An 18,643-nucleotide genomic window follows, 5' to 3' on the forward strand; every position below is an offset into this window, starting at 1 on the left:
AACCAAATTCCAAAACCTTTGTAAATTAAAAATACGTATAACTTCAGAGCCACTGAAGCTATTGAAAAATTCTTTACGTCTTTGGAAAGGTTTTTAATTATTCCACCTTTTTGAATGTCAAAATCTATAGAGTTAAAAAAAAACAGTTTTGATGTTTATTCTTACAATTAAAGTATTGCTATCTGTGTAAATCGCCTGTCCAGAGGTTACTTCCATATGTAAAGGAGGAGGAGGTAAAGTACCGGTGACGAACCTGCATGCGAAACCCAAAATATCTGATATCAATTTTAGTGACGAAAATATGCTATATAGGTGTACAAAATTGCATATAAAAAATATTCTTGTTCGGCACGTGCAAGAAAAACAAAAAAAAAATCAGTCACGTGCCGAACAAGAATATTTTTTATATGCAATTTTGTACACCTATATAGCATATTTTCGTCACTAAAATTGATATCAGATATTTTGGGTTTCGCATGCAGGTTCGTCACCGGTACTTTACCTCGTCAAGAGGTTTTTTTATATGATAAAAAATATCCATAGAAAATATACATATAAGCATATAGTTTTCCGATCCCTATGAGATTTGCCAGATCGGATTAGATTGCCCAAATTGGAATCCGTAGAAAGTCCCATCGCTTTAGCCTAAAAAACACCAAAGTTATGCCAATTCCGATACTTCAGTTATAAGGCAGCTATAGTCGGCCTATCCTTATTTTGCAAATCCGATTATTTTTCCCAAAATAGGATCTGTAAAAAGTCCCATCTTTCTAACTTAAAAAACAACAAAGTTATGCTCATTCAGATCGTTCTAAGACAGCTATAGGATAAAGTCGGCCGGTTCTTATGAAATTTTGTAGAAAAGATCTAGCCAAATATAACATTTGTGGTGAGTCCCAACCTTCTAACTTAAGAAACACCAAAGTAATGGCATTTCCGATCAATCTGTTTTATGGCAGCTATAGGATATAATCAACCGATCCCGGCCGTTCCAACTTATATGCTGCCTGCAAGCAAAAGAAGGACGTGTGAAAAGCTTCAACTCGATAGCTTTAAAACTGAAGGACCAGTTTGCGTAGAAACAGATAGACAAAAGGTCAGACGGACATGCTTATATCGACTCAGGTGATCCTGCTCAAGAATATATTTACTTTTTAAGTTACACACTTTTGACTAAACTTATAATACCCTCTACAAGAGGGTAAAAGGAAACCTAAAGGGTTTTCTGTGTTGGTTCTGCGTTTGCAAAATATATTTTCATAAATAAATGGTCAGAAAGGCCATATTCTAAGTAAAATTTGCGCGATACACACAGTATAATCAAACTAAACGTCACGCTTGCAGCCATTATTCTATTCGTTTCTCATACTAATGCATTGCAAAAATTTAAATGTATTGTGTAGCGACTACTGACATAAATATATACACACGTGGAAGATTTTCTTAAAAGCATCAACCTAAAATCACAAACTGTTATGCGCATGTCCCCATTCACAGTTAAGTCTGACTTACAGGAGAACTAATATAAGAGAAATTAGTGCAAGTGTACCGTAAATAAATTTTCGGTTTATAGATGCCGGTTGTAAATTTTAAACCCAACCAAGTTTGTCAATTCTTTAAAAAATGTTTGTCCTTTCCTTCGGTGTATGATATTTATAGCCCTAAAACTATTATTAAAATCCTTCAGCTCAATAATTTCTTCCTAACCCATTATAAAAAAAGATAAACAAGTTTCTGGTTTCGTTTTTGTCAACCAAAAATATATTTATAAATGTATTTACGTTTTATATATGTACGTTCACATATTGTAGTTTTTTAAAAAGAAGTTACATTTTACATATATGTGGATGCATGCGTATTTAAAAAAATTATAAAACAAATATATCGCGGAAAAAAATAGTATCGCGGAATTGAGTAGTATTAAATTTACATAATTTTCAGTATATAAATTTAATAATGTAATATTTGTAATATAACGTATGATGATAATGTTTGTGAAATAAAAATCAGTGTTGGAACAATAGATGAATGTGCAAACATCATACTCAATTTGTGTTTATAATTAATGAAATTTCTGTTTATACTTGCATATGAAATGAAAAATAGCAGGATAATACAATATTTAATGGTGCATACTTCGTTATTCATGAAATGTAAGTTAAATTTGATTACATTATTCAACTTAAAAAGTAAGTTATATAAGTAAATAAATATAAATAACACATGAGTAGTCATGAGATATATATGCATATACATATGTGTGTATTTACATCTGTGTAAATTAAAATATTACCACTAGAAAAAGTAATGTTTAAATATTCGCAATTTTAAATTAAAATTTAAAAAATGTAAATCTGTAAAAAATAGCAATAAAAGTTGTTTTTGATTTTATTAAATTTTTTTTTTTAACTAATATAATCATTTTTCAACCATTCTTTTCTACACTATTTTAATTTCTTATCCAATCTACTTAGGGGACTAACAACAAACTGTAAAATCAAAAACCTCAAAATTTATTTAATGTCCATTTATAGAGCCCGTTTGGTCATCGATATTTTTCAATAACAATATTTAATACACTCGGAATAATAAGCCGAAATATTGGGAGAATACAAGAGAGATTCTAATTTATGGTGCGAGTGCTATGAGATTAGAAACGAAAATAAGAGCCCGCCTTAGACAATAGGCGGAGCGGAAGCTCGCTGGCTAAAAAATGGTTAAGGTAGGGCAGTCGAAGCTGAGCGGTCGATAAAGAGTCGGCTTGCAACCAACAAAGCGAAAACATTTAATCAAGTTGAACTTATGCCTTAATTACAAGTGGCAGCAGTGCTTCTGTCAAAACCCGACATTCTCCCCCTGCGCCCTGGGAAAGGGGCAACAGGCATAGCTATAATACTGCGAGCTTGGTGGTTTCAGATACGGTTCTACCGACCTTGGACCTGATTCGTAATTCTCGCAAGCGGCCACTTCATAGCGGATGGGTTCTCTCCCTTGACTAGCACCTCAACGTTAATTTCCAAGGCAAGGCCAGAGGGACAGCATTTAGAGCCTTGCTGAAGGAGGCCTAAGTACTCTTCTTCCATTGGGACCAGAAAGACTGCTGCTGGAGATACATATGTTGCCAGCTTTCTATACGTTAGAAGTTTAGCTTGTTGACATCCTGCTCGATAAAGCTGATTGACCGACTGCTGTTAAAAAATGTGCTGGGAACATTGAGGTCTGCAGGATCTTTTGAAAGAGACATTAAAGGTCGTGAGTTTTTGACAGCACCAATATGACACAGCAAAGCTCGCAGCTCCGCAAATAACAGCAAACAGCAAATTATGCTTCACGGTCTGACAGCCTTTTTCCAAAATCTAGCGGATGTATAGATTAAAATGCCTCTCCACGGCCTCATTGGCGCAAAATTCAGCAGCGCTCGTTGATGCTCATTGATGCAGCAGCTCTTTTAGGTTGTGTTTCCTTCAAACAAAATAAGTTGCGTTCTATTATGTTGTCGATAGATCCTTTATAAGCTCCACGTGCATAACATTTAACAGTAGCGTTATTGCGAGCTTCTGGCTTTTAAAAAAAATGACCCGCAAAAATACACGACAGTGACTCCAAAGAGCTGACAGCCGTTGACTCTTTTCTTCGGGAAATCCTCCATAATGTGCTTTAGCAACCGCGGATTGTTCCGGAAGCATTGGATATGTACCCGATGTTTGTGCAATGCCTTCATCAGCGTTTTTCTCTTTACGTTGGCCAATATATTGGTCGAATAATAGCTGTGGTCCTGTGGGTATATTCCGCTCATGAAAATCGACTATTATAGCAAAAGTGACTGGAAAGCTTTTAGGCAGTATAATTGGGTGTCGTCTACCAGTCATCATAAAAATGCACGCGTATTTGAAAACCGCTGTTGAGTCCACAACCTGAATGAGCAGAACCCTTGCACGGAACTCCAGAGTCGATCTTTCAGATGGGACCACTTATCACGGGCTTCAAGAAGAAATGGAGAAGCATGAGAGCACAGATGAGAGCCCGGATGTCTGCCGGGCTTAAGGATGTGGGAATGCCCCTCGGTAATCGTCTTTAGAGGCGCAACTCGGAACTTCGATCAGAGTAAATGACTCACAAAACCTGTTCCGTTGAATACGTCATAAATGTTACCACTATATGCCTCGATGCTGGCATCATAGAATCCATGGATATCGGACTTTGATGAAAGTGGCCATCTAGGGAACTCGGCACGCTGTGCCCTGGCAGTGCTGCAACAAATCATGTCCCAATCAGAGTGAAGAGATTGAGGAAGACATTTATCCCAGGACAAATTCTTACGGCATAGCTTCTGGAGAAAGATCTTTTCCTTTTCAATAACAGGACCGTTATTGATTCAAAGATGTGCCTAGGCTTTGGGGTTGACTGAATCCCTAAAAACGAAAAGAGTAAGTGATCTGTCGCAGGATCTCAAGCGAGGCCCAGAGGCTTTATAAAATTTTTGCCATCAGCAAACCTTATAAAAGACTCCAGATTCTCTTTAGGCACGTTAGACAGCAATGCAGAAAAATTGGAGCACTTTGGAAAGCTTTAAACGAGCACCTGGACAATAATGCAGCCGGCGATCTGAAGCGTCGTACCCAAATTATTCAAGGGTCGCATATAGCCATTGAATTTATACGAAAGCCCCCGAAGAGCCACGAGATTGAGACCCAGAATCACGAAATTCTATTTCGTGAGCCTGAAATATCAGTTGCGGGTTATTAAATCTCAAAAAAATTCAGCGGGATATCATAATTCTTCTCGGAGACTTCCAATAAGCGAACTTCTTCTTATGCTGAATCCCGAGTATTCCGTGTATCCACCACTGAAGACAGGGAGGGGATGAGAAGCCAAGGCTTGAAAGCTGCAAGAAAGGAAAGCTAGCTTCGGGCGGAACCTAAGTTGATATACCCATTCTTATTATATATATGTATAAGATCGTATATAGTTAGCCGAAGAATCTTTAAAAATAGCAAGGTTGTGCCCTTTTCGATCGTTCAGTTGTATGGCAGCTATAGGATATAGTCGATCCCGGCCATTCCGGCTTATATACTGCCTGCAAATAAAAGAAGGATGTGTGCAAAGTTTTAAGTCGATAGTTTTAAAACTGAGAGACTGGTTTGTGTAGAAACAGACAGACAGACATGCTTATATCGACTCAGAAGGTATATCGACTCACTGATAAAAAATATATATACTTTATAGGATCGGAGATGTCTCCTTCACTGCATTGCACCCTTTTGACCAAAATTCAATAACCCTCTTCAAGGGTATAAAACTGTTTTTTTTATTAGCCACGGTATGCTATTTAAGCACAAATTGCATATATATGTTTATTTAGGCACTGCACAAGCTAAACCTCATATGTTTGGACGAGGTCTAATTTAAGTTCATGAAATTAGTTTTTTCTATTAATTAAATCACGTCGGAATTACCAAATTTTTCGATGACCATGTTTGATGCACTCGGAAAATTAAGCCTAAATAAACTCCTTAAATGTTATGATAATCTTTATTTTACGTGCATATAAAATTGAGATGATACAATGTGTATAAATATATTTAGCTTGTAGTTGTAGTTTTTTTACTAACGGGATCTCTGTGGATGTACGCTGCAGTCCTTAGAATCTTTGAAAAATTCGACAGTTTCTTTAAAGAACTTGGTTTTTTCTGGTGCCATTATCATGTTGGCTTCGCCCAAGCATTTCAGGACTGTGTCGATGTGTACGACATGGTCAGCCGCATTTTAGGTGAAAATTATCGCGTCGTCTATTCGATTTGTTCGCGTGATCGATCACGTCATCGATCGCCGTTTAGAAAATGCTCCCCGCATTTTTCAGTCCAAAGCGTAAACGGCAAAATTCATACTTTCCTCCGTTTATGGAGAAAGCCGTTTTTTCACGGTCTTTTTCGGTGAGATAAATCTGGTGGTATCCCGATTTTAAGTCTAGGGTAGTGAAAAACTTTGCCTTTCCTAAGTTCGCTGGAATCATAGGAATACTTGGCATAGGATAACGATCGGCGATGGTTCGTTCATTCAGTTTCCTGAAGTCGATCACCAGTCGTTTTTTTTTGTTGCCATCGTTATCAAGCCCTTTTTTGTCAACAATCCATGTCGGGCTGTTATATGGAGACCTAGAAGGCCGGATAATGCCATCTTTTAACAGCTGTTTGATTTCTGTGTTAACAAAACTTGCTGCACCCATTAGATAAGAATATAGCTTTGAATATATGGGTTCGTTAGTCTCCGTACGAATTGTAGCAACAATCGAGTTGTTAAATAGCACCGCCATGTTAGAGTGCGTAAACACTTCCTCTCATTTCATTCTTAAGGATAATTTTTATACCCTTGCAGAAGGTATTATAATTTTGGTCAAAAGTGTGCAACGCAGTGAAGGAGACATCTCGATATAAGCATGTCCGTCTGCCTGTCGGTTTCTACGCAAACTAGTCTCTCAGTTTTAAAGCTGTCGAGTTGAAACTTTGCACACATCCTTCTTTTCCTTGCAGCTAGTATATAAGTCGGAACGGCCGGTCGACTATATCCTATAGCTTAACTGATGCCATAACTTCGGTCGGTTATATACGATCCGCTATATATCTTATAATATAAGATGCGTGTCGCCACCTAGCGGACTGCGACTCAACTGCAAGGGTATATCAACTTCGAACAGCGAGAGATTTTGGCTGCCGCAACGAGTACTTCTTTCTGGGCCTTGAAGAAGCGTTAAAAGCACAGGCGAGTGGTCTGATGATAAGTCCGGGACTGCTTTGGCAGTTATTAGATTGCAAGGTATGTTTTTTGTCACCGCAAAAACAATAAGGTCTGGGAGCTTGCGTGGGTCGGTTGGCCAGTATGTGGGATTTCCAGGGGAAACATAGTCCAGTTTATTTCTCACATTTATAATTGCATTGTACAATTGCCTTCCTCTGGGAGTCACTAGACGTGATCCCCAGTGCGTGTGTTTGGCGGTGTAGTCTCCTGGGGCTATAAAACGATCCTTAAGTGAATTGTAGAAGTCCATAAATTTTCCTTCCGAGATTGAGAAACGTGGAGGGCAGTAAACGGCAGCGATTGAAAGGCTTCCGTTTCTAGACTGAATTTGTATCGATGTGGCCTGCTAGAAGTTTGTTTCAAACCTTTTGTGAAAATGGTGTTTTAAACGTTCTCTGATTAGAACTCCAGTTCCGCCGTGGGCTTTCCCATCTGAATGATTTGTGCGGTAAATTGTATAGCCTTTGATTTGAAAGTTGTATTTGCTTGTAAGATGCGTTTCCACCAGTAGCATAACGTCAATATGGTTATCGATCAAGAATCGTGACAATTCTAGTTTATGCCGTGAGACACCATTGGCGTTCCACATTGATATTCGTAGAGTCTGCATAGATTATTTAGACTGTTGTGCAACGATCAACTGTATGAACAAGTGTTTGCATGGTCGTTTTCATGAATGACATAAGCTTCATCATACTTTGTTGGAGGGTAAGCATCATAGTTTCCGTTTTGCTATGTGGCTGTTCTGGGGCCTGTTGAGCACTGTGTGAGTTAGGCTGATTTGGATTTTCCATTCCAGATCGTAGAGCATCGGCATAGGAGAAGTCGTTGGTGGTGTTTAGGGGACCGAATGGGGACCTCGCAGCTTTGGCGAAGAAGACGTCTGGCGTAGTTTTTGATGCAATGTACACATCCTGTGGATTTTGGTTGCGTGTTGCGGTCGCTTGACGCATGCGACTCTTCAACTCCTTGTACACCATTCATCCTCCCATCCCATCTTTCTAACTTAAAAACACCAAGTTTATGCCAATTCCGATCATTCTAAGACAGTTATAGGATATAGTCGGCCGATTCTTATGAAATTAGCCAAATATACTATGTATGGAAAGTCCCAACCCTCAAACTTAAAAAACCACCAAAGTTGGCATTTACGATCAATCAGTTATATGGCAGCTATAGGATATAGTCGACCGATCCCGGCCTTTCCGACTTATATACTGCCTGAAAACAAAATAAAAATGTTTGCAAAGTTTCAAATCGATAGAGACTAGTTTGCTAGTACTCGATAGAGACTAGTTTAAAACTGAGAGACTAGTTTGCGTAGAAACATACAGACAGGCGGACAGACAGATAGACGGACATGCTCATATCGACTCAGGAGGTGATCCTGATCAAGAATGTATATACTTTATAGGGTCGGAGATGTCTCCTTCACTGCATTGCACAATTTTGACCAAAATCATAATATCCTCTGCAAGGATATAAAAAATGAAGTCTTTAGGCCAAATATGTGCTTCTTTTACCTTACTGGAGCCATGAATGGAACTCACAGTAAATGGAGAGTCGACAAGCATTACGTTCTTCAGCTCCTTTAGGGGCCTTATATAATTTTTTGCCACTCCAGTGTCTATGAACTAAACTTGAAGGATGATGAATCTATGTCCATTGGTTCTGTGGCAATCCCCCAATCTACTCAGATGTCTTGTTTACGCCGGGAATCATCATTTTCTTGTTTGCCTTTTTGAAGAAATGAGGATTTTTTTTCGAGCCTCGGTCATCACAGGAATTTTTTCCTTGTTTCTCGAACGCACGGTGTTGGCCCTTGAGCAGATTAGTATTCTGATTCCTTTGCTCTATTGCCTTGGCATATGTGGCCGCGAACACACTTCGTTTAATACTGGCCCCTGCCTCTCTAGCTAATGCCGCGGCCCAAATAGAGGCATTAGTTCAGGGTACTTTAGCCAATCAAGAACAGAGGCTTAGGGCCGAATTCGCGAATGAAATCAGTGGCGTTAACCAGAAGTAAGAAAATATGCGTGTAGAACGCCAGAGATAGAAACATATCAGAGGGTGGCCTCAGTACCGGGAGCGGCGAAGTGCGTCATACTCTTAGATATAGTCAAGTCAATTCCGGATTTTACCGGTAAACAGGACGAGTATGTGGCATGGAGGCAGTCCGCCGCCGAATTATTTGAATCTTATCCAGGCAGTAGCGCTTATTACCAAGCCGTTACTATAATAAGAAACAATTTTAAAGGACCAGCGCTATTAGTTTCCCACAACGGTGGGTGAGTTCTCTTCTGCCTGTACCCGATATCTCTAGGACTCCTGACTCAACTATTTCCCCTATATTGGCCGTGGAAACTCATAAGGCTACTACCTGGTTAACGCTAGACACAATTTGCTTTGGGGCCGAATATTTTAATTCGACAGAAAATAGTATGGTTCTGGAATATTTATTTTTTATAAAAATTATTCAGAGAGGTTTACTTTTATCACGGCACATTTGCAATCGCACATTATTTATGTTTTTATACGCTTGAGCAACGCAGTGAAGGAGACATCTCCGACCCCACAAAGTATACATATTCTTGATCAGGATCACCTCCTGAGTCGATATGAGCATGTGCGTCTGTCTGTTGGTTTCTACGCAAACTAGTCTCTCAGCTTTAAAGCTATCAAGTGGAATCTTTACACACATCCTTCCTTTCTTTGCAGGTTGTATATAAGTCGGAACGGCCGGGATCGGTCGACTATATCCTATAGCTGCCACATAACTAATTGATCGGAAATGCCCTAATTTTGGTGTTTTTTTAAGTTAGAGGGTTGAATAACGAAAAAACCTAGTGCGGAGCGAGAGCGAAATAAAAGCTCAGTTGCGCTCTCTTGCGAATTCGCCTCGCTTCGCCGCAATAGACAAGTTAGACTTAAGTTTTATTATTTGATACATTTCGAATTATAACGTATAGCCGAGTGCATGCATTTGATTTTTCGTCGTTTTCGAAAGTTTATAATACGCAGCCACCTTTCCTTTAATATTTCGTTGAGATAAAATTATCTCATTTAACACATTGGCGCCTCCGGGTGGACTGTGTTTATTATAATTTAACAAAAAAACCCACTTGTGACAGTGACACATGACGTATATGTAAAAAAAAATATAAATAAAAATAAAATAAAATAAAAAAGTTGCTCACAAATTTGCCGTGGAAAAGACAAATTAATATTCGTCTTTGGCTGCAATATTGCACACTCCTTTTAATTCTTGGCGCATACGTACTTCAAAATAGTAGAGCCAAAGTGAATAACAAAGTTTATATATAAATTTTATTAACATATTGCCAACATAAATGAACAATTGCCTGTGGACATGTGGAATTAAGACGCATTAATTATTCCACAATCACTGTCGCCCCCTAACCCTCGTTCTCGGTATTGTAAATATTTGCCAAATAAAAAAGATAAGGTGCAGTCAAAAATTATTTTATATATTTTGTGCGTAAATAATTTGGTGTACATACAAATAGATGTAGCGGTAAACTTATTGTTTTCGCCTCCCACCGTTATCCGCTGCTGTATGTATGCATGTATATGCATTTTTGGCACTGTTCAAACATTAAGTTGAAAATGGGGGCTAATAAAATAACTTGAACAATGTAAAAAAGTTTTAAAAATATGAAATATAATTATATAATTAACAACATATTGTTATCGAACAATTATAATAACAATTTTTTAATATTGAAGAAAAGAAATTTATAAAAGCAAAAGTACACAGATACATATACAGTCCGCGTTATCAAAGGACAATATAATGAATTTAAAAATATATAAAATGTACACCTTTTTTGTGGCCCTTGCAGAATGTTCAAGCATTGAACACGATACGAATTCCAAACTAGAATGTAAGATATCGGACCCATGGGAATAAGTTATTAACAGCATGGCTTGAAAACGATCTCCTGCAGTCTAAACAAATATGTATGTGGTGCACTAGAAGCACTTAAAAAGGGTCACATGTCAGCGTGCAGTTTGTTGATAAGTAGTTTTAAATAGATTTAAGATGTATCTTTCTTGTAAGAGAAGTGTATGAAATAAAAAAGTTTTTAAACGGAACTCATTGGAGTAACACCATTATTTCTAAATATTTGGTCCTTCGAGGCACCCTGACGTTTCCCCCCCCTGTGGTAAGAGACTCGGGTTTAAAAAACTGGCACCTATAAGTGACAGTAGAAAAAAGTAAAATTCTCAGTCCAGGGTAGCTACAAAATAAGGCTGCGATCTGAGTAAAAAAGAGCTCAGTTTAAATATCGTAGTCCTCTGTTGTTCCCCCAAGTGGAACACAGAGAATAAAATAATATAAATGCCAATGAGCATAATTAAATAGAAAGTAAAAATAAAAATAAATATTTGGTTTCTTTCTATCGTGTTTTTTCCGGAACGACACCGGAATAAAAAATAAATATATAATTTTATATAAAAGATAAATTTTGTGTGTTGGCGTATCCGAGGCCCTACATCGGAAAAGTTAAAAAGAAAAAGTAAAGTGATTACTTGAAAAAGTGATTGTGGACAAAAGAAATTAAAAAAATAAATAAATAGAACTTAAAAAAAAAAATCAACAAAAATTAAATCGGAAAACATCAACAAAAATCAAAAAAAAAACATCAGTATCAGCCGTGACTAGCAGAAGAAACATCAGTCACAGCAGCAGTGAACACCCCAAGCAGAAGCAACATCCGAAGCAACAGGGACCCAAGCAAAAGCAACATCCGAAGCAACAGGGACCCAAGCAGAAGCAACATCCGCAGCGACACCAACATCAGGAGCAACATCAGCCAAGCAGCAGTGAAAACATCCCAAGGAGTAGCAGCATCAACAGCGCAGCGACAGCAAAATAATCAAAACAACAGCAGCAATTATAGTCATCGCCAAGTTTGGTTTTCTAGTTTTATAAGCTGAAATAGAGGCATCTCTAAATTGTCAGCAATTCCAAACCTTTTTCAAAAACTTATCACTCCACATTTGCAACACCTATGTAGTTCAATAATAACTCCGTGCCAGCATGTCTTCATGAAGCGACGCTCCACCACTGCCAACTTATTGGAGCTAACATCTTTTATCACGGATGGCTTCCGGAATGGCTTACAAACAGACGTCATTTACACTGACTTCAGTCAAGCATTTGACTCTGTTAACCATTCGCTTCTTATAAGTAAACTCAGTCTTTTGGGATTCCCAACTGATCTTCTTATCTGGATCTCGAGCTACTTATCTGGGAGAACCCAACGTGTTTTCTTTAAAGATGTTACCTCGCGTTTAGTCCGCGCCACATCTGGGGTGCCCTAAGGAAGCCATCTTGGACCCCTACTTTTTACTCTGTTTATTAATGACTTGCCCCTTGCCTTAACTAATTCACTTGTACTTATGTACGCGGATGATGTTACGCTATGCCTTCAGTATAAATTCACTAGCGCCCAGTCTAGACTTCAATTCGATTTGGATAATCTTCAAAATTGGTGTTTAGCAAATAACCTAAAGCTTAATGGATCGAAATGTAAACTCATGTCTTTTTACCGATCTAGTCCTCACCAGGATTATGTTATTATGTTTGGACTACAATGGTCTCTACCACATCTTGTCACCTTGCTCAACTAACAATCTTAAATCGCTTATATTAACCGCCTTATCTGTGCAACACTCTTCCTCGTGATATCTTTCTCCTAATTTTCGCTTAACTATCTCGGATCTATTCCCGCGATTCGAGCTGTACGTCACGCGGCAGCGCCCCTCGGTCGGTTGGACGGGAGGTGGGCTGTACGTATGCAGTGGGAACCGCGCAAAAAAAAAAAAAAAAATTGTGTGCGTGGAGTCCCTACGCGCGAAAGAAGTGAAACTTCTTAGCGATATTCCAAAAAATGCATATTATTTCGTATAAAAGAAAAATAGCGGGAGGGAAAGGATAAAAATAAGGTGGAGTGACCAACACTTTCTTCAATTCACATTTTATAAATTTATTATAAAGCAAAGTCCAAATCAATGATCATCTCTGGGTTCTGACGGATTCATATCTATAATATTTACAATTGGATTATGATAACTAAAATACGATATGAAATGTCTTACATCTATTTTATCTATATTTCTCGCAAATACCGCATCAATAGTCGTACCTCCTTTTGTCGTCGGATCATTTCTTCCATTGATCATTTCTAATGAAAATTTCTCTCTGAGGAATGCCAGCAATGGTTCAGCTTCTGGCAATGAGAAATTGATATTAAAATCTCCCTCAAGGAGTACCGGTTGTTCGCTATACTCTACTGGCTCTCCGATAATCTCTGCGAGAGCTTGCGAACCTGCAGTTGACAACGGTAATAAAGCTTTACCGATAAAAAATTTTATATCTCTCATCGATGAATTTGGTGATATATAAACGGCAATTAAATTCAATTTTTTACTATTATGATTATCGCTAGGGTTGATTTTGCATTCTACCGCACACAAATCGCCAATTCTTGTTGATGTTGATATCGTTGCATCAGCATCACTCGCGTATGGCGCCTTTATATCTAAATGAGGAGTAAGAATATGACATTTGTCTTGCTCATTGTGATAAATAGCAACGCCTGAATTTCTTGTTTCATTTCGTTGAAATCTTACACCGAAATCAAAATTTGGTACGGATACAGGAGGTTCGTTGTCGTTCATAAACGCAGCTGTTACGCGCTACGTGTATCGCCATAGCAGCGCATGCGCCTGGCGATACCTTACTCTCATTCACTCTCTCTCTCTCTCGCACTCTATCTTTCTCTTTTCCTCTTCTCCTTCCGAGTTGTGTTAAGCGTTCAACGCTATTCCCCCTCCACTGGAGCGTTAAACGTTTAACGCAACATTTTCCGGCGTCGTATAAGAAGTTTCACTTCAAAAATAAAATAAAATAACTTTTTAGTTTTATAACTTACATTGAATTGTAATTAAAAAAAAAAAAAAAGGGATAAAATGTCGACAAAAGAAAAAATTGCGATTATAAAAGACCAGGTGCGTCTCACCCGGCAAGTAGATGCGCTTCTCGCAAAAAATTCGTATTTAGAAGAGGATAGGGAGTCACATAAAAATATCGAGCTTAGAGCCTGTACGAACCATAATCATTTGGTTCAACTTGGTGCTGTAAAGCATGAATATTTTACAAAAACATATTTCGATAGCATGCTTTCCAAATTTAAGTCCGCCAAGGAAAAATTAAAAACAAAGATGTCATAGAATTTTTAGATCAACGGCTTAGTTCGTTGACATCAGTTGGAAATGAGTCACCAACTATAAAAATAATTCAAAATAATCACACAAATAACCAAATGCCCGACCAATGCCCGATGTGCAAAATTCCCGGGCACCAATTAATTGTTTGCTATAAATTTAAAGCATTAAGTCCACAAGAAAAATCAAATATAGTTAAAAAATTGAATGTGTGTTGCAGATGTTTAAAGCACAGTTCAAACACAAAATGTACAAGCGAGTTAGTATGCTCATATTGTCAAAAATTACACCATAGCTTGTTGCATTTTAAAAAAGATAATGTAAATACATGCATAACCTCTGAACCAGCGTTGTTGGCCACGGCGTATGTTCAGATTAAAGGTCAAGATGGTAAATTCGAGAAATTTATAGCATTGATTGACAATGGGTCACAAAGCACTCTAATTTCTGAAGAAGCGGCACAAAAACTTAAGTTGCAAAAATAAAAGCGCACACTGAATTAAGTGGAATATCAGCCTGTGCTTCAAATCACAAATTAAAATTGACAATCAAGAATAATATTAAATATTCAAAAGAAGTGGGTTTGTAATTGTTTTGCCAAAATTAATGAAAAGTCTTCCCACAAATAAAATTTTTATAAATAAGTCGGATTGGAAAGGATTCTATTTAGCGGATCCCAATATCGACAAACCTGGTCGAATTAACCTGGTAATTGGTGCGAATTTATATCCACAAATCTTACTGCCGGAGATAACCAAAAAGGGTATGCTTTTTGGGCAAAAAACTATCTTTAGATGGACATTGTCAGGATGCACGAAATCCAGGGGTAGTAATTCAATCGTAGCAACCTGTATCGTGCTCAAACAAATGGACCGATATTGGGAGGTAAAAGAAGAAGACAGCAATGACTTAGAAACAGAAATAGGTGAAACTAATTTTAAAAAATGTACTAAAAAAGATGATAGTTACCATCCAGCGAGGTGGCCTCTAGCAAGGGTTGAAGAAGTCCATAAAGGAAAGGACGAAAAAGTCCGAGTTGTTAAGCTTAGGGTGCAAGAGAATTTGGTAACCAGACCATTAAATAAAATAGGCCCCCTAGCTGGTGTAAATGATCTAGATGACGCAGAAGCACCTCAAAGTAGATCCAACCCGCCCAAAGCGAGAAGTATTTCTAGATTTTCTAAGCTGAGAGTGATGCTGGCCTTAATAATGCTTTCATTATGCTGTCAGCTGACAAAAGCAGTACCAGCAATCAGAGATTCAAAATATGAAATTTCCAAATCTTCGTATATTTGGATCCAATGGGAGACATAGAAGTGGTTTCATCCTCATGGAACGTAGTGATATACTACGATATGGAAGCATATTTCGAGATGATCCATAAACGGAAAAACATAATCACCAAGATGAGATTAGTCTGTGAAAAACTTCATGGGTTTGAGGATCAGTGCTACCTTATTTTAGAGAACACCCTCAAACAGATTTTTGAGTAAACTCTTCATGACCCATAATAAATCGAGGCAAAGGCGGGCACCGTTTGAATTTATAGGTTCTTTATACCATATTTTGTTTGGAGTAATGGATGAAGGTGATCGAGTTCAAATGGAAGAAAATATGAAAAATTTGTTGAACAACCAAGAAAATTTAAAAGAGTTAAGCAAAAAACAAACTTCGTTAATCGATTCTACTACCAATATTATAAAGAAAACTACGGAAGAAGTCAATACACACTTCAGAAGTATGAACAAAAGAATAGAAAATATTACTGTAATACTGCAAGAGTCGTATTACGTATACAAAGAGTCTATTAAATTCTTTATGGTAACGAAGGAATTGAGTAGGCTGATCGATGAATGTGAAAAAAATTCAAGCAGGAATCATAAGCCTGTTAATTGATATCATGGAAGGTGTTATGCTATTAGTAGTTTTAATAGCAGCCGAATAAATACACGCGTTTCAAATCAGGGTTCAATATATTTATTTTTGGTTCAATTTAACCCAAATCTATGCGGCTCCAATCAACTCCAAATCACAACAAACGCCAAACCAAGAGCTTGCGCAGAAGCTCAGCCAAAGCTCCCCAAAGCGCATACGCTACAAAAAACAATAAAGCGCATGCGAAACTGGGGACAAAACAGAGACGAAACATGCTGATAACAACAGCTGCAGCTTAGCATATGATTATCATTTTATATGCAATCTTTGGTGGCTGCTTGGCCCAACAGAAGGCTTAATACCAACATTTTACGTCCAAGTCAGCTTAAAACTGAAATAGCTTGAATTAACGACGTCCTATCCGAAAATTTGATTCTTCCAGGGAAAAGATCTGGTACAGAAATAAAGGATGTGTAAGTTAACTGAAGTTAACCGCGCAACGGCAATGTCCGGTTACTTAAGAGCTCGTCTGGCCGGATGCCCGTGCATAGCCGGCGAACACTGCATATTTGCGTGGCCGCTATGAAATATATTTTTGTTAGCTTTAAGTTTCAGTTTGTACTTGAGTCTCACACAATAAAGAACTCCTATACCAAAACTCCGGCACAAGCCGTAAAATTCAATTCACTTGTAAAATTGGTTACTCAGCCTCAAGGGCGATAACAACGGAGTTAGTAACTCCCAACATAACTTCCAGCGAGAAGGAAGAACCCTAGGCAACCGCGAGGGATATCATATCACCCTCTACTGAAGACATCCTCTCCAGCAACGGACATACAACTATCCCTATCCCTTAATTTAATTAATTGGCGCCCATCGTAAAATCATGGAAGTGAGCACTTTCACCCATCCTTCACGTCTTCATTGGTTTTTTTGTTAAATAAAAAAAGTAGTGAAATTGTGTTACACTGACAGCTAAAAAACTGCAGCCCCTTTAACATTTTTTACATTAATTAATGTTTCCATTAATTGGCTGACGGTTTAGCATTGTATTTTTATACAAATTTTTTTATAAACAATAAAAATTTTATACACATTTTTTATATAAACCATTTTTGGTATATTTATTTCCCAATATTGTTTGCATTTCTTTTTTCTGTATGAATAAATAAATAAACATTTTTATACAACAACGCAAAAGTTGCAGAATAGAAAATTCTTAATCAAGACAAAAAAGTCACTAACTGAAAATTTAATTTCCAATCAAAAATAATTCATATAATTGTGTGCATTTAATTCAGCTTTTATATGTCTCTTTTGTTACACAAAAATTCTTGGTATTAGCTGCACAGTCTTGGTTATTTATTTTCCGTTTTTTTTCCCCTCTCCATTGTTGGGAATACGATACGGCCGCGCATGCAGTGTGTGGCACTTTGTTTTTTTTATTTGTATCTTTGTGTCATAGCGGAGGCTCAGTCCCCGCATACCCCTCACCTTGCCTCTAGTTGGCAAAGCAATAGTGCAGTTCGACCCGCACACATAAATAAAACGACGGCTCAGCCCTCGCGAGCCCCCTCACCCTACCAATCACCCCTGTGGGCATGCAATTCGAGCATGAATTTGTTTTTTTTTTCTCGTGTTTTATACATAACTACAGCTCCACATGAGCAACCCCTTCCGACGATATAGAAGCGTAAGACAATTCTCCAGTGATTCTGAGTCCGAGTCCGAAAGACCGGCCAGATCTTTCACCCCAAAAAGCGCAAACGCTAGAGCACTCATACACGCGAAAATGGCTTTCTGCATGGAACAAATGACAGCCACTATACAGGCGGCCGTTCAACATGCCGTTCAAGAAGCCAATATCGAAAGCCAGCATAGGGAAAACGAACTTCGCCTGGCTGACTGAACAGGTCAACGCAGTACAAATCGCTCCCGCGCTTGCGGAAGCTCCCAAAATCAAAGCATATGAACCCATAGAAATCAGGGACAACGTCAAATGTGACGAGCCCCTAGATGCCGTTAAGTGCCTGCCCGAATTTACGGGAGCGCAGGAAGCATACGTTTCCTGGCGGCAAGCGGCGGTAGCCGCATATTATATTTTTAGGAACTATGTAAATAGCTCTCGCCATTATCAGGCCGTTATAATTATTAAGAGTAAAATAAGAGGCCCTGCCGATGCCGTGCTATCCTCGTTTGGCACTGTGCTGAATTTCGACGCGATTATAAATCGACTCGAATTTATGTACAATGATAAGCGTTAAATTCACGTTATCGAGCAGGAGATGGGTACTCTCAGACAGGGAAATATGACCCTACTGCAGTACTATGTGTGACAAATTCCGGGACGACGCACTTCGAGTATTTATCTCGGGACTTAAGCGTAGCATTATGGATGTCCTCTTTTCGGCAAAGCCGAAAGATATGCCTTCAGCCCTCGCTTTGGCACAAGAAATAGAATCTAACCACGCTCTCGTGGTAGGTACTCCTTCGCGGCTTCGTTTGCCAGAAGCCAGGAGGACAAGGATAAAAAACAATATCCAAAAGCACAAGAACACCGTCAGGCTTCTGCGCCGGCGAATGCCCAGAAAAATACTGGCAAAAATCCGTACTACGCCAAGCAATACAAGGCACAGGTACACTGTGCCCCACACAGCGGAGGCACCCCTGAACCCATGGACATTGATTCATCACTTTCCAGGATGCTTAAGCCGTCTCT

General features: G+C 38.4%; 1 protein-coding gene across 2 annotated transcripts in view; it reads left to right on the forward strand.

Moving 5' to 3' along the window:
- The first annotated feature begins 1,404 nt into the window (after positions 1-1,404).
- The window catches only part of LOC26515113 (dipeptidyl peptidase 4), a 248,238-nt gene continuing 230,999 nt past the window's right edge, over positions 1,405-18,643 (forward strand). Inside the window, exons 1-2 of one of the 2 annotated variants that reach the window (XM_044715313.1) lie at positions 1,405-1,603; positions 2,011-2,153. The gene's annotated coding sequence lies outside the window, so the exon portion shown is untranslated. The remainder of the gene's footprint in view (positions 1,604-2,010; positions 2,154-18,643) is intronic. The other variant, XM_014903908.3, reaches the window with a different exon arrangement.

The sequence above is a fragment of the Drosophila ananassae genome, chromosome 3L (assembly GCF_017639315.1).
Source record: "Drosophila ananassae strain 14024-0371.13 chromosome 3L, ASM1763931v2, whole genome shotgun sequence".
Lineage (NCBI taxonomy): Eukaryota > Metazoa > Arthropoda > Insecta > Diptera > Drosophilidae > Drosophila > Drosophila ananassae.